The sequence below is a fragment of the Spermophilus citellus genome (assembly GCF_964194105.1).
Source record: "Spermophilus citellus genome assembly, chromosome: 3".
NCBI lineage: Eukaryota > Metazoa > Chordata > Mammalia > Rodentia > Sciuridae > Spermophilus > Spermophilus citellus.
The window spans coordinates 7,830,034-7,852,014 of record NC_138184.1 but is presented as its reverse complement, the minus strand read 5'-3'; the positions used below and the strand labels follow the sequence as shown (position 1 = coordinate 7,852,014).

Here is a 21,981-nt window from a genome sequence, read left to right as displayed (position 1 = left end):
GGTCCTGAGAATGAGAACAGCAGGGTAGGATTTAGGCTGGGATACTCCTGCCTTTCCAACACCCGACTCTCCACCAGGAAAATTCTCTTTCTCTGTAAACAATTAATAAATGTTTACTACCACTAGTGGAGACTCATGAAGACCGAATCCGTACATTTGACCTTTAAGAAGTGCTCTGTAAGCACCTCTAATCGAGTGTTCCAAGATCAACCTGATGCTCTAACATCCTCCCTGATATTTCTTTTGCTCTCATAGCTGTACCTTCCAGTTAACATAAGTAGCTTCGTCACCCATGAACTTTGCCTTATGTCTCTGTGCCTTCCGTTTCTCTCTCTCTGTCTTCAGCACAAACTGCTATCCAAAGCTCCAGGCTCCACTGGGATATCAAACCATCATGTCAGTTTGCTTATTGAACCATCCAGTGAGCAATTTTAACCATTTTTATTAAAATGGTCTCTCACTATGTTGCCCAAGCTGCTTTGAAACTCTAGGCTTCAAGCAATTCTCCTACCTCAGCCTCCTGAGTAGGTGTGCACCAGCGTGCCTGGCTATCCACCAATATTTTTTGAGTGAGTTCTGTGGCCTTAAGCACAGTCACTCCATTTTACAACCATCAATTTACCAAACTTTTTGATCATCTCAACTAAAACTCTACATCTATTAAAGGTAACCCTTCTTTCATTTTCCCCACCTCTGGTAACTCCTATTCCACTTCTATCTCCATGAATATGAGTATTCCATGAACTCATTGGAGTAGAATCCTATAATATTTGTCTACTTGCTTATCTTAATTTTGACATTTCAAAACCATTCCAAGAAGACGTGGTGTTAAAAGCCCAACGTAGACACAAAATGGACTGTGAATTTCCATAATGCTCTATACTTTCTCTCTCAAGGAAGATGGATTACCCGTAGAATGGACAGAATAGCAAACAATTTATTTAATGAGCTCCTCTGAGAATTTGACCCTTGAGATGCGAGGAACTGTAAACATGCCCCTGTGGACCTCACCTGTATTTCTCTGATCCAGCCTCCATGAAACCCAAGCCGACTTCCTGGGAACAGATTCTAGAGAAGAGAAAGCTTCTGTAGGGGCCATCTGAGAGAGTCAGCGTGTTCTCATGAGGCTGGGGAGCCAGAAGAGGAAGAGGAAAGAACATGGGTACTGGCCTTTGCCTCTAGAATATGGATACTGGGAAGGTCCCATGTCTTCAGTCTGTGAAGGGGAATCCCTGTTCTTTGATGAAACTCAGAGCCCACTGAGACCTGCCTTTCCCAGCTCCTTTTCTGTCTCCTTCTCTCACCCTTTGGAGTCTAGAGCCTCTCTCCAATAACAGTTACTTCCTGGAGAGTCTCCAGCTTTCCCCCACTGGTTCCTATAAGTGGTCAGCTCCTGTTACATTTCCTACATGCAATTGTTTATTCAATAAGTACAGTCCAAAGGTTGGTGACACCTGAAGTAGTGTTGATTCTGTTCCAAAATTCATTTTATTTTTTTTTATTTTATACCCTGTTTACTTTTAATGAAAACTTGACTTACTGAAAGCTCTTATTAGGTCAACAGGTTTTTTTTTTTTTTTTAGGAATCATCTCACTTTAGTATCCCCAATGGCATGTGTCAATAATGTGATGAAAAATACATTTTTTTCTTCTTAAATTTTTTTTTTGGTGCAGAAAAATTCTACATAACAGGAGGACTTGTTGTGACATCTCCACACACACACACACACACACACACACACACAGAACATAATTTGATCATTTCCATTCCTGACTTTTCCGCTCCTCTTCCTCCTTCCTTGTCTGCTTCATTTACCTGACTGTTCTCACTTCTGTTTTCACGAGATCTTTTCCCATTTTTCTCTCTGGCTTCCACACATGAGAGAAAATATATGACCCTTGGGTTTCTGAGTCAGGCTTATTTTGCTTAACACACTGCTCTCCAATACATCCATTCTCCTGCAAAAGATATAATCATTTCTGATATTCAACACTCAGTCCAATTGCTTTTCTTATATGACCAGTCCCTTAAAATATTCAGGAAAGTGTCAAATGATGTTGGAGCAGACTTCCTTGGCATTTGCAAGAATTTAACACAAACACTCTAATGCTTTCAAGTAACATCTCCTTTTGGCTGGTTTGAAAATGATCCCTTTTTAGTGGAAATTGTCTTTGTTTTCTTGGTTTATCCACATTTTCTGGTTCTATTAGCAGCAGTAATTACTGTTAAATTTTCTCTAATAGCCTTCTGTATGGTGATTATGATTATAATTTATCTCCACTCACCTATTTTTGTGAACAGTTATATTTACAAACATCATTATGGAAAACTGACTTTGATTCCCAGAACTGCTATGAATTGTTTATCATGAGTTGTTTTGTTTTATTTTGTGGTAATGCTGGGGATTGAGCCTGGGGCTTGGAGCATGCTAGCAACCTGCTGCCCTCCCATTGAACCACATCCCCAATACTTAAAAAAATAGGAAGGCACCCTATTTAATTTTCATACTCTTGCTTTAAATTTATGCTCAGAAATGTGAAGTTTGGGAAAGTCCTTTGTGACAAGGTTGAGAGTTTGGTCTTGTGTTTTTTGTGCATCCAACATTTGTATCTGTGCAACACCTGCAGTGTGACAGTCATGCAGTCCTTGGGAAGGCAAATGATGAGAAAAAGCTGTCACAAGGTCAGGGCCACAAATGAACATGAAATTACCAGGGTAAAGGGACATTAGACCTGGCACCCCTCCCCACTGTCCCCCACTCCTGCTGTCCATCTCAATGGCCTCCAATCCCTCCCACCGAGCCCACCAGCTGATGGACAGCTGCACACTCTGCTCTCTTGGCCTAGACTGTCTTTTTCTCCTTACTTCCTCTCTGAGCCCACACATTCCTATTTGAAAGAAGGTGCTTATAGTCACTTCCCATAAAAAATTGGTTCTTTGTGATGTTTTTGTCTTTAATAAAATATTTAATAAAATATTCTGATGATCATTTTTTTAATCATAAAAATGTTATCATTTTCAAGACTTACATATGTCTTTAAGATTTTAGATGGTTTGTATAGAACAACCTTGAATCATTGAAATGTAGGTCATCAAATATGTTTTGACAGTTAACTGCAATTTTGACACAATGCATACCACTCACCAGGTGGGCACACAGGCACACATAATCACATACTCCTTGCATGCAATTTCAGTGGCAGGTGCCTATGTTCTCTCCACTCATCTGTGTACTCCCTGTGTTTTTCCTCTTCTTGGAAGAATCCATCATGGAGGAATCTTTGTCTGAAGGAAGGAGCCACAGGATCTTCATAACTAAAAATTCCCTGTGGAGGCCAAAAGAGGTAAGAGATCTACTTACTGTGTTGATAGTAATCACAAGCCTCAGCTTGAGGGCTGCCACAGGTTGAGAGGGCTATTGATGACACATTTATCATGAAGTAAACTGTGAAATCTCACATTTATAAAATGCTTTCTGTATGCCCCAGAAACTGTAGCAGAAAAATAATAATCCTTATCTTACTGAATTTTCTTCTTCAGCCACACTACTTAGTGAACATTTTCAATCCCTCCTGGAGAGGTGAAGTAATTTCAGCTAAGAGAGTTTAAAACCCTTTCTCAAGATCACACATACTATAAGCAGGTGAACTCAAACTCTTTTCCAAAGTGTTTGATTCAAGAAGCCAATTTTTTTAAAAAAATATTTTTTAGCTATAGATGAATGCAATATCTTTATTTTGTTTACTCATTTTTATGTGGTGCTGAGGATCGAACCCAATGCCTCACATGTGCGAGGCAAGTATTCTGCCACTGAGCCACAACCCCAGTCCTCAAGAAGCCAATTTCTAAATCATAACTCTTCTATACCTTGTGGGGGGTTATCCAAAGTGTTTATCCTAGAGGAGGATTTTAAAAATGATCAGTAATAATTATATAAGTCACAACTTTGATTTATTGGAATTATACCATGAAAGAAAGCATTTTTGCATTCCACAATCAAAGAAGTGATGATGATAGTATTATATTTAAAAAGAATATAAATAAGGTACTAAGAACCAACTCATATTCCTAGGAAGTCTCAAGCCATATAATAAGAGTGGATCTGAAAATTAATGTTCAATCCATATTATGGAGATAATAGAATGAACAGCATGGCATAATTAAGGCAATGGTCTAAAATGTCCTCACTTATTTTGGATGAGACTTATTGCAGAAGAAAATTACTTATATTGATTAATTCAAAGAGTAGAGCTAAAATGATTGAGTGGATGATATAAGAGAGTTATCTGCTAAATTGAATAAAGGCAGAACAATTATACACATTTAACTTGGAAATGGGGTACCACTTGTTCCATCAATCACAATCATGGGCAGAACTCGGTAGGGTAAAGAACGTCCATCCAAGAATAATATTGTAAAGTGGTACCTACATGAGGTCCCAGGTGAGTGGTCTTTGAATGTTGCTTTCCCCCCTCCTCTTTTACTCAGAAGATACAATAGCTGCATGAAAGCAGAGAACCACACAGCCCTATCCCACTTCCTCCTCCTGGGCCTCCCAGAGGATCCAGACCTGCAGTCCACCCTGTTTGGACTGTTCCTGTCCATGTACCTGGTCACAGTGCTTGGGAACCTGCTCATCATCCTGGCTGTCAGCTCTGACTCCCACCTCCACACCCCCATGTACTTCTTCCTCTCCAACCTGTCATTTGTGGAAATCTGTTTCACTTCTACCACCATCCCTAAGATGCTGGTGAACATCCAGGCACACAACAAAGACATCTTCTACCGAGAATGCCTCTCTCAAGTGTACTTTTATGTTATTTTTATTGGAGTGGATAATTTTTTTACTGACTGTGATGGCCTTTGACCGCTTTGTGGCCATCTGCCACCCCCTGAACTACAGTCATCATGAACCCCCGGCTCTGTGTCCTCCTGGTGCTGCTGTCTTGGCTCATCATGTTCTGGGTCTCCCTGATTCAGATTCTACTGACGAAATGACTGACCTTCTCCACAGGCACTGAAATCCCACATTTCTTCTGTGAACTGGCTCAGCTTCTCAAGGTGGGTGGCTCAGATGCCCTCATCAATAACATCTTCACCTATGTGGCAGGTGCCCTGCTGGGTGTGTTACCTATGACTGGGATCCTCTTCTCTTACTCTCAGATTGTCTCCTCCTTAATGAGGATGTCCTCCATTGAGAGCAAGTATAAAGCCTTCTCCACCTGTGGGTCCCACCTCTGTGTGGTCTCCTTGTTCTATGGAACAGGAGTTGGGGTTTACCTCAGTTCTGCGGTGACCCACTCTTCCCAGGCAAGCTCCGTTGCCTCAGTGATGTACACTGTGGTCACCCCCATGCTGAACCCCTTCATCTACAGCCTGAGGAACAAGGATGTGAAGGGGGCCCTGAGGAGACTCCTCAGTAGAGCAGCCTCTTGTCTTTGCGGGATCACTGAGTTCTGAACGTAGATCCTCAGAACTAAAGGGAAGTTGTGTGCCCATGTCAGATGATGTGATTTTTAGTGTCCTCCCTAAAACACACACTCTAGTCCTTCCAGAGTGGGAAAGACTTTGTGTATATAGTATTTTATTTGTTTATCTTCAACAACTCCTTTAGAAATTCCTTTAAAATATTTCTTTTGTGTACATGAACCTTGAGGGTAAATTTTTTGGTAAGTTTGCTTATAAGTATTCCACATATTTCTAATTTCTACCACTGAGCTACATACTTAGCCCTTCTTAATTTTCATTTTGAGGTAGGGTCTTGCTAAGGTGTAGCAGTCCTCAAACTTGCAATCCTCCTGCATCAGCCACTAGTTTAGCTGGGATTACAGGTTTGTACCTCTTCTCACAGCCCTAACTGGATTTTTAAAGCACTTAATGTGTCAAGGCTGACATGATTTCCTCAAAAATTATCCTCTTCATAATTTTCAATGTTCTAGCCACAAAAATAATGGATATTTGCTGTGATGTATATGTTAATTACCCTGATTTGATGATTCTGCAATGTGTACTTGTATCAAAATATCCATCACATTTGGCCCCTAAATATGCACAACTAAGGGTCTATTAAAATAAAGTACTGTTTTAAAATTATCTTCTTGAATGTTAATATTGTTCACCTTAACTTGATTGTGTTCTTGTTTTCCTTGGTCGAAATGGAATGATAATTATACCAGCATCATGGCAAATTGGTTACCATATGAAAACCGTGCTTGTTGCTTTTAGACATGTAACTTCATTTATTCTTCCAAACATTTCTTTGAGATATTTCAATTGCCTCATTTCTGAGCAGGAGAGACTGTGCAATTAAGATTGATTATAACCTTTCAGTGTCCTTAGTTTTCATAAAAACATTGATTGGATTTTTGACATAACAGAATATACCTTGAACGTGGTTTGGCCATTTGGTTCATGGTGATAGCCAAAAGGAAGTCTCAGATATGAATACATCCATTTTGACTCCTGATGTTTTCTTTCTTTCCTTGTTCCTTCTTTCCTTTTTTGGTTTCTGTCTTTTCTCCCTCATTGCCTCCTTCCTCCTTTTGGACTGTTTCACTGGTTAAAGTTAATTTGAGCCTTTTCTTCTTGTGGCTGAGTTATATTCTACTCTATGTATATACAGAAGTTGCTCATTTATTCACCCATTGGTGTACACTTGGGTAATGTCCATCTGTTACATGTTTTAAATAATACTGCTATCAGCCCGCATGTACATTTATTTGTTTAACAATTTTTTTTCAATCCTTTGGAGAATATTCCTAGGAGTGAGATGACAGACTCCTGGGATATTTACAGTCACATTTTTGAGAACTCACCAAAATGTTTTTAAGAGTGGCTGCATATTTTACATTCACTACAATACCTCAGGTTATAACATCAGGTTGCAAATATTTTTTTCCTAAAAATAAAGGGAGATAAAGTTTCATCAAATTAGAGGAAATACCAGTAGAGGAGATGATGCTAATTGAGGAGGATGAAGAAAGGATGGGGAAAAGGAAGAACAGTGGAATGATTCTGACCCAACTTTTGTATGTGCAAGCATGGATGTGGCATGGCGAGTCCTAGACCTGGGAACATCCACAGGTCACTAATTAAAAAGAAAAAAACCCAACAAGTATAAATGGATTGAAGAGGTGGAGTGGAGGGAGGGGAGTTGGGGGGCACTGAATTGGAGTGGGTTGTATTCATGCTTTTGTGATTCTATCAGGGTGTATCATTGTGTTTATATAACTAATAAGAATAGGATAACAATGATAATACTGCTTTACTATTGTCATACTAATATTAAAATTAAACATAGGTAATGCTCATTTGTGTGTGTGTGGTGCTGCAAATTGAACCCAGGGCCTTATGCATGCGAGGCAAGCATGCTACCAACTGAGCTGTATCTCCAGCCCAATGCTCACATTTTTTAAAAAAACGATGATTTCCTAAACATGATTACTCTTTATACATAGTTATTACAATTTCTTCTGTAAAGCAAACACTGTCTGATGAAAACTAATAAAGGTTCTGTTTTGACAATAATGAAAAAAATTATGATCATAGCCTCCTAGTGGCTGAGAAGTGGAGTATCGCTGTGCCTCTGATGTGAATTTCTCTGTGACTGACAGAGCACCTTTGCTTATGCTTGTTGGAGACTGGTGTCTTCCGTGGAGAAATAACTTTTCAATCATTTGCTCTTCTGTAATTATGTAGCTCATATTTTTGTTTTTGACTTGAATATATTTTGGATACTTGCCCCATTTTGGTGTGTGTTTTGACAGCACTTGCCCCATTCTGTATGTTTTCTTTCCACTTTTTTTTTTCATCAGGATTTGCAATATATTTTGTGAAGTTATTTCTCCTTTCTCCCAGAGATTTCATGTTCTTTACCAAGCCACCTAAGTCACCTCCTTGCAGCTTCTGGTAGTCACCATTTCATTCTGTGCCTACAAGTCAGCCTTATTAAGAGTCCACCTATGTGTGAGTTCATGCAGTGTTTGCCTTTCTATGTTTGGCTCTTTTTCTAAACATGAAGTCCTCCAAGTTCCATGTTGTAGTAAAGCATGGAACTTCTGTTTTACTTTTTTGTGGATTCCACTGTGTATATAGACCACGTATTCTTTTTCTGATCATCTGATGATGAGCATTTGGGTTGATTTCATGTCTTGGATATTGTGAGTAATGGTGGGGCTGGGCATGTGTCTTGACTTACTGATTCCATATCATTTGTATATAAATGCATTGGTGATGTTGTTGGATCATATGGTAATTCTATTTTTAGTTTTTTGATGAATCTTCATACTGTTTCCCCTAATGGCTGTACTAATTTACTATTCTGCCAATGGTGCTCAGTGAGTCCTCACCAACACCAGCTATTTTTGGTCTTTATAATGAGTAGCAATTCTAACTGGTGCAAGATGACTTCTCATTGTGGTTTTGTTACATTACTTGGATGATTATCAATACTGAACATTTTTATACACCAGTTTTCCAATTTGTGTCTTCTTTATTATTTCATTGTATTTATATATAATAGTGGAGTTCATTGTAACACATTGACAAATACATAAAGCTCAGTTTGCTCCATTTTAACCCCCAGTGTGTTTTCTTTCTCTTGCTTGCTCCTGTGTGTCTTGGTTTATTATTGCATTATAATTATATGTAATAATGGGTTCATTTGATGTGTTCAAAAATGGAGGCTGTCTTTTTATATTTCATTTGCTTAACATATTATTGTTCCTAGTATGTTAATAGTTTAGTCTTTTAAATATCATACTAAAAATCTATGTGATTTATATACCACTGTGGACAGTATTAGAATATTCTGAATTTGACTGTTTTACTCATGAGTTTTATATACTTCCATATGTTTTTGTTTTACTCATTAGTGGGCTCTCATTCAGCTTGAATAACTCTCTTGAGCATTTCTTAAGGGACATCTGGTGGTGATGAACTCTTTGACTCCTGTTTTGGTGTAAAGTCTTCTCCACTTCTGAAAGCCTGCTTTGTTGGCTAGAAGACCCCTAATTGGAAGGCACAACATATACAAAAATTAACTCAAAAATGTTCAATAGTTTAGTGTAATGGTTAAAATCATAAAAATTCTTAGAAGAAAGCAGAGTAAGGTCTTCATTATCTTAGATTCTGCAATGGATTTTTACATCCTACATCACACAAATGAGAAATAAAGCAAAAATTAGTTATGTTGGAACTTATCAAAATCAGAATCTCTATGCCTCAAAAGTCATCAAAAAGAAAATGAAGCATATTAGGGGCATAAAATGAAGAAACAGAGAAGAATGGAAATGTATAAAGATGCAAACATAAATGTATAAAGATGCAAAACACAAGTCTATAAACATAACCACAGTTCAATTTGTGGTTAATTGATTTTGACAATTTGACATTATCACGCAGTGGGAAGAGATCATCTCTCCAGTCAATTGTGCTAGGAATATTGGATTTCCACATGAGAAGAGGTACATCAGACTGTATGTCACACTATACATGCACACAAATCAAAATGAATGAAAGACATATGAAACTATTAAAGTACTAAAAGGATTTATAGGATAAAGCTACACGATGCCTTTGGGTAATGATTGTTTTATATAAGCAAACATTTTGACAGCAGAAGCAAAAATAATAAAATGAGGTTGCATCCCATCGAGCAATTTCCACAGAGTAAAAGAATCTTGCCTGATTTACTTCACACGATATACTGTTCTCCAGGGTCACCCATGTTTTGAATGACAACATTTCTTTTTGCTCATGCTGGAATAGTATTTCATTACATATGCATGCCCCATTTGCTTTATCCCCTCATCTGTTGATGGATATTCAAGCTTAGCAGTTGTTCATGGATTAAAACATGGAGTGAAAATACCTTTTAAAAGTACTGATTTTATTTTTTCAGGCATATACTTTCTATTGGGATCACTGGATCATACAGTAGTTTTATTTTTAATTTTTTGAAGAAATTTTTCATTGTTTTCAGTAATGTTTGTATTAATTTATATCACCACCCCAATATCCCTACCCAAGTGTACCCTTCCCTCAATATCCTCATCAAAATAATCTCTTATTTTTAATAACAACCATCCCAACATAAGACCACTAAAGTACAAGAAATACTATCAAGAATCAATAAATGGGATGGATTCCGACTAAAAGCTTCTTTTCAGCAAAGGAAACAATGAGTAACACAAACAGAGAGCCTACAGAGTGGGAGAAAATCTTTACCACATGCACATCAGATAGAGCACTAATTTCCAGTATCTATAAATAACTCAAAAAACTTAATACCAAAAAATACACCCCAATCTGTAAATGGGCTACAGAAATGAACAGAAGAAGATATGCATTGATCAACAAATATATGGAAAAATGTTCAACCTCTATAGTGATTAGAGAAATGCAACTTAAAACTACTCTAAGATTTCATCTCACTCCTGTCAGATGGCAGTGATAAAGAATGTATCCCAGCCTGAATCCTACCCGTGTCCCTGCTGTTCTCATTCTCAGGAACCCCTCATGCTCTCTGACTTACATGACTCTCAAAGAAAGACCCAAAGACCACATTAGTCTACATTCACATCAACACAGAGGTGAGCACCACTTAAATTATTATTGTGTAATTATTCAATTAGTAACGGCCTCTTACAAATCCTCTCCTGGGCTTTCCATCCATCCCTTTGGTTAGTGCTTCATGTATTGACAGGTTGCTGTACCTGATAATCCCCTTTCCCTGTGCTCACTCTCTCCTCACCTAACTCACAGGAAGTCCTCATTTCTGACACAGTGGTTTGCCCTGAGGTCTACAGGGACCACGTGTATCCATCCCCACCATGAGGAAGGGCATTTCCAGTCTTCTGACTCTGGAATGTGCAGTGGCAAAGTCACGAGTGATGACTTCATGTCAGTCCAGCAGGACTCTCAGAGGCAAGCCTAAGGGAGCCCCTGTGGCACTAACACAGCCCCAGGGAGAAACTCCTGTCTGTGAAATTAAACTCTGTGAAGGGAAGAGCACAGTCGGAGCAGCAGCCTAATGGGCCCTGGGAGATGGCTTTGGAGACAGATAAAGAACTCTCTTTAAGTCTCCAGGAGAAGGAGCTTGTTGACTACAAGTGGTTGAGCAGACCCGAGAAAGGAGACAAACAATTGGAGAACCAAATGTGCCTCCGACAGCTGTCTTTAGGGAGAAGGAAGTGGCAGAAAGCTTCCCTTTCTACCCTGTGGGAGCAGAACTGTGTAAAGACCAGGAAGCTGTTAGAACAGTGAATTGAATGAGGTGCTCTGAAGATTTTGTAAGGTCTTGAAAAGTTTAAGTCAGCTTCCAGAGTCCCAGGGCACAGCGTCTTTGAACCTAACAAGAGAAGCTGAATGGAAGGTCTCCCTGCGCCCTCTGGGAAAACCCTTGAGGAAGAGACGGGGCAGCAGAGGCTTCCATGGGGACATCTGAAAGTGCACTGCACCCAACAGGACTGGGATTAGGGGACCAGCAGAAGTCATCAGTGCAGGACAACTTTAACTAGACTCAAGCTCTAGGGACACAGAGAACAATGGATCTCAACTCATTGTCACCAGATGAGCAGGCTCAGAATCACCTGGGAGCTTGTTAGAGTGCGTATTCTTGGCCTCCACCCCGATCTATGCAATCAGAAACTCCAGGGTCAGGGAGATCTTTGTGTCTAATAAGCCCTCCAGGTAAATCTTATTTCTCCACAGTGAAAGTTCAGAACAACTACTGTAGGATTTGTTAAATGGGTGAGGAAAGACCCACACAAAGCTGTGTCCTTGGAGATGCTCTTGCTTTCAAACCTCACCTACACATCTCAAGAACTAATGATGTATTCATCTTTGACTTCATAAAGTTATGTCTTCACTTGCTTTTTCATCTTATGCATTTATCTGAAAGCTTTTTGGCAACAGTTCTTTGCATGTTTACAAGCTCTAATTTCCTAATGCTTCATGTTCAGTCAAATGCTTTCTACTTAAAGTAAACATTTTACATATAATTTTAAAGGTGAATCTTTATTTTTCTATCTGAAAATGTGCATCCCTCTTCTAACACACACACACACACACACACACACGCACACACACATTTATTACTGGCTCTAAAGCTATCAAATTCATTTTGATTTTTTTATTATTAGTTGTTCAAAACATTACATAGTTCTTGACATATCATATTTCATACATTTGATTCAAGTGGGTTATGAACTCTCATTTTTACTCCGCATACAGATTGCAGAATCACATTGGTTACACATCCACGTTTTTACATATTGCCATACTAGTGTCTGTTGTAGATGTGAGTTAGAATTATTCATGTGCTAAGTAGTGCAAACAGTTGTTCGGAAAAGGAAGAGGATTTAAATTCCTGGGAGAATCATGACTAGCCTATGTTGTCTTGTCCTTAACCCACTGACTAAGGTGACCTTCCCTTTCTCATCATCTTGAATGAGCTTTATTTTTAACTATTATATCTCACTTTATTGTTGTTCTTTGAAACAACCAAGTTGTTTTGTTTCTTGTTAATTAAATCTGTGTCTTTTTTAAAAGAATTTCAGCTTTAAGTAAAATGCTTTAATTCCCTTGAGACTTTCTAGGGGTGGGTGCATTTAACATTTTCCAGTTCCCTCTCTGCTAGTTAGGGTCATGGAGAGTTTCCCTGCTCATTTCCACAGTGACCAGATGTGGCAGGTCCCTATGCTTTTCTTACTTTGACATCCCTTCATTTATTTGCTGTTTTTACTCTTTATCAGCTAGGATAATAGACACTATGATTAACTTGGCCGGGAAAATAGTAGATAGGGTTCAGATAGGGTTCCTTATGGGTGAAGGGTTTCAAGTTTAGTACAATAAGTTTTTATTTAGCATCATCTTTTTAATATTTATTTTTTAGTTGTAGGTAGGCATAATATCTTTATTTTGTTTTTATGTGGTCCTGAGGATTGAACCCAGTGCCTCATGTGTGCAAGCACTCTACCAGAGAGCCACAACCCCAGCCCCTTTGCATCGTCTTTTGTGATCACGGACACTGACATTTCCTTCTGGGTTTGCAACTGGATGATAAAAAGACAAGTCTACTTGTAATTGCATTTTGGGGTATTTCAGCTATAGTTAAAGCACTTGACAAAGATTAGATTTTAGCTGGGCCTGGTGGCACAAACCTAAAATCCCAGTGACTCAGGAGGCTGAGGCAGGAAGATCACAAGTTTGAGGCCAGCCTCAGTAACTTAGTGAGGTGGTAAGCAACTTAGTGAGACCCTGTTTCAAAATAAAAATAAAAAGGTCTAGGAATGAAGCTCACTGGTGAACCCTGAACTATATCAGTATACATAGACACATGGCTTCAATCCCCAGTGCCATAACAAAATAAAACACAAGGGGCTGGGGTGGTGGCTCAGTGGTAGAGTCCTTGCCTAGCATGTGTGAGGCACTGGGTTTGATTCTCAGCTCCATATTTAAATACATAAAATAAAGGTCCATCCACAACTAAAAAATTATTTAAAAAGATTAAATTTTAGAGATTTTAAAACTGCATGCATGGTGATATTTTTCTTCATAATCTCCAAAATTCTTTTAAAAGTACATTCTAAATTTCAATTATTTATTTTTAATTAACATCAAAATTGCAAATATTTATCACATAAACATGATTTTTGAAATACACATATTTTATAAAATTATAAAATTGTGTGTGGTGAGAACATAAATCTCTTGTTTCCAATATTCAGGAGTGTAATACGTTGCTGTTCACTGTGTTATAAAAATCCACCTGGTAAACATCTTCCTCCTTTCTGCCTGGAATCCTGTACCTGCCTGTGCTTTGAGCTGAGCAGACTCTCTACCTCCTGCCTCTCACCATTTAACAACTACGCCACTCTGCTTCTGTGAGTTCCACTTTTCTGGATTCCACAGGTGGGATTTCCCCTTTGAGAACCTGATTATAAGAGGTCTTAAAGGGTAGACTCTGTTGAGTTCTATCTGACCGGTTATCTTTGACCTGGATCTGTGTATCCTTCTTTAGCTTCAGGTAGATTTCTGTTATTGTATCTTTGTACATGGTTTCTACCCCTTTGGTATTTACAAGACTCTTCCAATCCAATAACCTTAATATTTGCTCACTTAATACTGTCTAAAAATTCTTACAGTCTTTCTTCATCTCGTTTTCTCCTCCAATTGTATTTTCACATGGACTGTCTTCAAGATTACTAATTATTTCTTCTCTTTGATCTGTACTCCTATTGATGCTTTCTATTGCATTTTTATTTTTGCTAGGTATTTTTTTCTTGTCTTTTCCTTTCTTTCTTTCTTTCTTTTTGATACTGAGGATTAACCATGTGGCATATCCTCAGCCATTTTTAGTATTTGATTTAGAGACAGGGTCTTGCCAAGTTGCTTAGGGCCTTGCTAAGTTGCCAAAGCAGTCTTTGAATTGTGATCCTCCTGTCTCAGCCTCCCAAGCTGGTGGGATTACAGGCATGTACCACTGCACCTGGCACTAACTGCATTTTTCAGATCCAGGATTTCTGTTTGATTTTTTAAAAAACCTGTTTCAATCTTTTTGTTAAGTTTCTCTGTGATAGTATTCAATCATTTATCCATACTTTCTTTAAGTTCATTGAATTTCCTTTATTTAAATTCTCTGAGAGTTTTCCCACACTGATTGCTATGTGGTTTATTTCTGGCACATTATTATTATTATTATTATTAGTAGTAGTAGTAGTACTACCAGGGGTGGAACCCAGAGTTGCTTAACCACTGATACACATCTCCAGCCTGTTTTATGTTTTATTTAGAGACAGGGTCTCACTGAGTTGCCTAGGGCCTTCCTAAGTTGCCTTCCTGAGGCTGATTTTGAACTTTGTGATCCTCCTGCCCCAACCTTCCAAGTCTCTGGAATTATAGGTGCACACCACCACACTGACTGGCACCTTATTTGGACTGTTTAGTGAAGTTACATTTTCCTGAAACTCTTGACACTGTGTTAGATTTTACCAGCCCAGTACAAGTACTAAGGCAAAGCTTTGTGCTTACTACCCTGTTCTACCCCCAGAGGATGGGGGTCTTACACCACATTATGCTTCCTAAAATTGAGGTTGTGTTGGTGAAGTCAGTGTCTTGGCCAACTAGGCTGATGCTAAACTGGGTCGCACTTCAGTCTCATGGCTACAGAGACCTGTACAGCATTGGTAGGAGGGCAGGTATGCCCCAGACACAATCCAAGGGTGAAAATGATTCTGCTGAGACTTGAGTCTGTCCCACTGGTTCACTTATGTCTGCCTGATAGTGGGTCCAGTTCAGAGGCTCCGGGAGGTCTAGCCTGTGTTCAGGGTCTTCCGTTTTTACTGGATGCCAGGTATCACCAGAGCTGACCTCCAAGACAAAGCCCTGTGCCAACTTCTGTGCCTGGCTCCCCAGTGTATGGACCCCTGCTCCCTTCTGTCACCTGAGCTGGGAGGAACAGTGTTTATGGAATTCTCTTTGCCACCTGGTCCATGAATTCCAGCAGCTCACTCCATGGTTGTTGGCATGATGGTAAGCGAAGCAGGCATCTTCCTAGCCCTGGGTGTCCCATGGCAAGCCTGGAACTGGATTTCAAGTCTAAGCCATCTACTCTCCCTCCCTCCCCCATGGGAGGCATGTCTGTATGCACTGGGCTGCTCGGCATAGAGAGAGGGATGACATAGGCAGCTAGTTCTCTCCTAACTTCTTCCATATGTCTTTTCATTTTTTTATACTAAAAGTAGGCACTAAGCATTCTCACTTGATTTCTCCAGCTCTTAGGAATGTAATATGCTGTGTGAATATCTATGCAACTGGTTGTGTCTATAGGCAGATGAAAGCTGGTGAATCTCATTCAACCAATGAACGTCTTGCTCTTCCTTCTATGCCTACTTCTGAGATTAAGTAAGATCATACTGGATGTGTAAAGGTGTAAGAATTCCCTAGAGTGAGGGCAAGAGAATTCTACACTGACCTAGTATCTATTCATTCTGTGATCCCAGCTGTCCTTAATACAGTTGATGCAATCGGTGCCAAACACAGAGCATCTCTGTGGTTAACCCAGAGATTCCCAAAGGGAAGATCACATGATTATCAGGTCACAATCATTAGCAGGTCTCTTCCTAGAGTGATGGGGGAGGAAGTGGTTATCAAGGAGACAAACCACTAAGATTCTCTTGGAAAGATGTGCTGTGTCTCTAATCAGACAGGCTGAAAAAAAAAAAAAACATGTCTTCCCTGCTCACTGCATAATGACCTGGTACAAATTACATAAAAACATCATGTTACTTATTTTGCTGTAAAATAGCAATGACATATGTGCTCATGATATGGGAAAGAATGTACGTATGAAATGATGCAGACTACTTAGAAAATAGCTCAGGCCCAGGCACGAGGAAGGTCTTAATTATGTTTTGTGATGCTACAGTTACTATCATTCTCATCATCTTCAGCATGACCTTCAGTATTATCTTGGAAGTTAAGGGAACAATTTAGAGGGACTGAGTTTATATTATATTAACATAAATGAGATGTCTTTGGGAGGAAGAATCCATGGAGAGGAATCAAATCTTTAAATGAGATTTATGATACTTCCTCCAAGATTATAGGTTTCACTGTCCTCATACCTGAAATTCTGCAAATCAGTAACATACCATCTTGCTACCCAAACTGCAATGTTTGCCCTGATGAAGAGTAAACAAAATTAACACCCATAAATCAAATGCATTCCCATATATCAGTGATGAATCCACTGAAAGAGAAATCAGGAAAACCACCTCATTCACAGTAGCCTCAAAAAAAAAATAAAATACTTGGGAATCAATCTAACAAAAGAGGTGAAAGACCTCTACAATGGAAACTATAGAACACTATAGAAAGAAAGTGAGGAAGATGTTAGAAGATGGAAAGATCCCCATGCTCTTGGATAGGCAGAATTAACATTGTAAAAATGGTCATGCTACCAGAAGAGTTACACAGATATAATGCAATTCCTATTAAAATCCCATTGACATTCATCGTAGAACTAGAAAAAGCAATCATGAAACTCATTTGAAAAAATACAAGACTCAGAATAGCCAAAACAATCCTTAGCAAGAAAGGTGAAGCAGGAGGCATTTAAGCAGAACTTAAATTTTACTACAGATCCATAGTAACAAAAATGTCATAGTATTGACACCAAAACTGATATGTAGACCAATGGTACAGAATAGAAGGCAGAGACAAACCCACATAAATACAGTTTTCTCATACTAGACAAAGGCACCAAAACATACATTGGAGAAAAGATGGCTTCTTTAACAAATGGTTCTGGAAAACCTGGAAATCCACATGTAGCAAAATGAAATTAAATCCATATCTCTCACCCTGCACAAAACTCAACTCAAAGTGGATCAAGACTTAGGCAATAGAACAAAGACCCAGTGCCTAATAGAAGAAAAAATCGGCCCAAGTCTTCACCATGTGGGCTTAGGAACTGACTTTCTTAACAAGACTCCTAAAGTGTAAGAAGTAAAATCATGAATCAAGCCCGATGCAGTGGCCCATGCCTATAATCCATCCCAGTGGCTTAGAAGGCCAAGGCAGATGATCTCTAGTTCAAAGCCAGCCTCAGTAAAAGTGAGGTGTTAAGCAATTAAGTGAGACCCTGTCTCTAAATAAAATACAAAATAGGGCTGGGGATGTGGCTCAGTGGCCAAGTGCCCCTGAGTTCAATCCCCGGTATCACAAAAAGCCAAAACAAACAAACAAGCAAACAAACAAAAACAAAATCAACAAATGGGATGGAATCAAACTAAAAAGCTTCTTCACAGAAAAGGAAACAATAACATGAACAGGGAGCCTACTGAATGGGAGAAAATCTTTACTACATGCACCTCAGATACAGCAGTAATCTCTTAAGACCAAAAAAAAAAAAAATGACCCAATAAAAAATGGGCTAAGGAACCGAACATACACTTCACTGAAATATATAAAAAAAGCTCAACATCTCTAGCAATTAGAGAAATGCATGTCAAAACTACACTAAGATTCCATATCACTCCAGTCAGAATGTCAATCATCAAGAATACAAACAACAATAAGTATTGGTGAGGATGTGGGGAAAAAGGCACTCATACATTGCTGGTGAAACTGCCAGTTGGTGCGACCACTCTGGAAAGCAGTATGGAGATTCTTTAAAAAACTTGAAATGGAACAACCATTTGACCCAGTTATCCCTCTCCTCAGTTTATACCCAAAGAACTTAAAATCAGCCTACTACAATAACACAGCCACATCAGTGTTTATGGAGGCTCAAGTTATGATAGCTAAATCATGGAATCAACCTAGGTGCTCTTCAACAGATGAATGGATAAAGAATATTTGGTATATACACAATGTAATATTACTCAGCCTTAAAGAGAAGAATAAAATGATGGCATGTGCTGGTAAATGGATGGAGATGGAGAATATCAAACAAAATGAAATAAGCGAATCCCAAAGAACCAAAGGCCAAATGTTTTCTCCTATACGCAGATGCTAATTCCCAATAAGGGGAGACACTAGGGAAGAACAGAGGTACTTTGGATTAGACAGAGAGGAGGAGTGAAGGGAGAGGAGGGAATATATGGGTAGAAATGATAGTAGAATAAATCAGACATTATTACCCTATGTGCCTATATGATTACAGAACTGGTGTAACTCTACATCATATACAACTGGAAGAATGAGAACTTATACTCCATCTATGTATAATTTGTCAAAATTCATTATACTGTCATGTATAACTAATTAGAACAAATTTTTAAAGTTAAAAAAAAATTAAGCAATTTTGATTCTCCTTCCTCCATTGAGCATCTGCTACCACACTTACTGCGTTACACTGCATAACTGCTGAGTCATTATTAATGAGTGTAGACCCAACACCACCTCCTTCCTACTTGTCCAGTGAAGGCACAGCTGCCATGTTCAGGATTGATATGAATACAGTGTTAGATAAGAGTTTCTGAATGTGGACAACCTTGGAATGAGAATGTGCAGGTACGGAGCCCAGTACTCTTGGAACCACCAATGAACGGCTGGAGGCATAGGCAGACTATTGACTATCCCTCACCTGAAGACTCTGTGCACAGAGTTTATAACTCACTAAATTGTTCCAAGTTATCCTGTCCTCTCAGGACTGCCTAGTGGAGGAATAAGAAGAGAGAATAAAATGTCCACAAAAGGTTTTGGGCTCTTCCTCTTCTCATGAGGAAGTTCATGTGGACTGCATGCTATTTTAATTTCTTTCGTTTTTTTTTAAAAAAGGTCCACGTGTATTCCATTTCCATTGTTTACAATGGAACAACCATTGTTTTAATTATTAATAAAACAGTTCAGTTTTATTAATTGCATTCACATTATTGTACAACAACCACCATCATCCACTTCCAGACACTTTTTTTTTCCGATTCCTAAATTGAAAATTTTCACACATTTGTAAAACTTCCCAATACTCCTTCCCCCAATTCTGGCTACCACTCTTCTATGATAAAACGTAATGCCGGATTAAGACCACTGAACTACAAGAGTAATGGTGATTTTAAACCTTTTGTGTTTTGTCTTCCCAGTGAATGCTGTGATCTTGAGATTAAATAGTCTTCCTGGGCAGCCTCCGCAGGGCACTTTTAATGTCCCTGTTCCTCAGGCTCTAGATGAAGGGGTTGAGCATGGGGGTGACCACAGTGTACATCACAGAGGCCACTGCACCCTTCCTAGGAGAATGTGATGCAGCTGATCCAAGGTACCCTGCAAGGCCTGTCCCATAAAATAGACAAACAACTGCCAGGTGAGACCCACAGGTGGAGAAGGCTTTGTACTTCCCCCCTGAGGATGGGATCCTCAGAATGGAGGAAACACTTTTATAGTAAGAGAAAAGGATCCCTGAGATGGGACAAAATCTAGAAATGGCAAAACACATGATTTTATTACTGGTGAAAGTATCAGAACGGGCCATATTGAGGAGCTGAGAAGGGTCACAGAAGAAATTAGGAATTTCCAATACTTGAAGTAGGGAAAATTTAAGGTGGTCATACTGTGCAGGTGGCAGTCCAAAAGGCTAATCAGAAAAGAAATTAATATTAAGAAGCCACAGAGGTGAGGGTGCATGATTACTGGGTTATGCAGTGGGACACAGAGGACCACAAATGGGTCATAAGCCATCACAGTCAGAAGCATACCATCCATACCTCCAAAAATAATAAACAGGGACATCTGAATCAGGCATCCCACATAGAAGATGTGAATTTGGATGTTCACAATCATCTTTGGGACTGTGGTGGAGATGAAACTGATGTCAGCCAAGGACAGGTTGGAGAGGAAGAAGTACATGGGGGTGTGGAGGTGGGGGTCAGAGCTGACAGCCAGGATGATGAGCAGGTTCCCAAGCACCGTGACCAGGTACATGGTCAGCAACAGTTTGGAGAAGTTGGGCTGCATTTTGTCATCTTTTGGAGACCTAGGAGATGGAAGTATTACATCCATGTTTCTATCTTGTGATTCTGTATTGCTCAGATACCTTTTGTTATTTGTTCTTTTTAGATATTCATGACAGTACAGTGTATTTTGACATATTACACACACATGGAGTAGAACTTATTCTAATTAGGATTCCATTCTAGTGCTTGTACAAGATGTGGACTTTCACTGATGGTATATTCATATGTGAATATAGGAAAGTTACGTCTGATTCACTCCACTGTCTTTTCTACTCCCGTTCCCCTCCCTTCCATTCATTCCCCTTGTCTAATCCACTGAACTTCGATTCTTCCCTCTCTCCTTTTTTTATGTTAGCATCTCTTCAACAGATCAATGGATAAAGAAAATTTGGTATGTATACACCATGAGAAATTACTTGGATATTGTTTTAAGAAGAAAAGTGTTGAAAAAGAAACAAATGGGCTCTCAGCACTGTGTGTTAGTCAGCCTTCTACCACTGTGACAAAACTCCTGATAAAAACTACGTAAAATGAAGAAAGATTTATTGTGTCTAATGTTTCAGAGGTTACAATTCATGGTCTCTTTGTGCTGCTATTTGGGGCCTATGGTGAGGCAGAATGTGGCAGAGAGGGTGTGTGTGTGGGGGGAGTTGCTGGCCTTTTATTAGGTGGAGAGAGAGAGAGAGAGAGAGAGAGAGAGAGAGAGGAGAGAAAGTGACCAAGAATATCTTATGCCCTTCAAATCAACTCACTCCCAGTGACCTACTTCCTTCAACTAGGTTCCACCTCCTAAATTCTTCACCACCTTCCACAGCATCACCTTTGGGGACAAAGCCTTTGGGGGACATTTCAGATCCAACCTATAGCTATAACTGTAATTACAACTAAACCTAGAAATATGTGTGTGTACGTATACATACATACATATTAATGTCTACTTATACACACACATACATGTATATGTGTATATATAAATATACACACACATGCTTTTTGATGAACTTGTGTTGATTGCACATATTGATGGGTTTTCCTGTGACTTTTCCAAACATCCATATGTTGTGTGTGGATCCACCTTCCCGTCTAACCTTTCCCATTCTCCCTTCCCTCCCTTGCCCCCTGTTCATTAGTCCAGTCCCTGATAGTCTTTCTCCTCTTAGGTCATTTTTTAAGTTTCCACAGATGACAGAAAACAGACAATGCTTGTCTTTCTGTATATGACTTATTTCTATTAGTGTGATAACTTCCCATTCCACCTGGTTTCCTACAAATGACAGAATTTCATTTTTGGGGGGTGGGTGTGGCTGAATACTACTATTACTACTACTACTACTACTACTACTACTACTACTACTACTAAAGACCATGTTTTCTCCATCAATTCACCTGTTGTTGTGGGTGTGTAAGCTGTCCAGAATTAGCTACTATGAACAGTGCCAGAATGAACACAGGTGTGCAGGTGCCTCTTTTGTACACTGACACACACTGTGGACACACACCCACTAGTAATACAGGTGTATCATA

The 21,981-nt window shown here is 39.2% G+C and overlaps 1 protein-coding gene and 2 pseudogenes across 3 annotated transcripts in view; 2 read left to right on the top strand and 1 right to left on the bottom strand.

Annotated features, from left to right (window-relative positions):
- The window catches only part of LOC308645891 (uncharacterized protein), a 400,184-nt gene that overhangs the window by 322,783 nt on the left and 55,420 nt on the right, over positions 1-21,981 (top strand). The gene's annotated exons all lie outside the window — the stretch shown is intronic.
- Positions 4,494-5,461, top strand: LOC308645026 (olfactory receptor 7D4-like; annotated as a pseudogene). The gene has a single exon. The product of its transcript is annotated as an olfactory receptor 7D4-like (transcript).
- Positions 19,611-20,425, bottom strand: LOC308645025 (olfactory receptor 7E178-like; annotated as a pseudogene). The gene has a single exon. The product of its transcript is annotated as an olfactory receptor 7E178-like (transcript).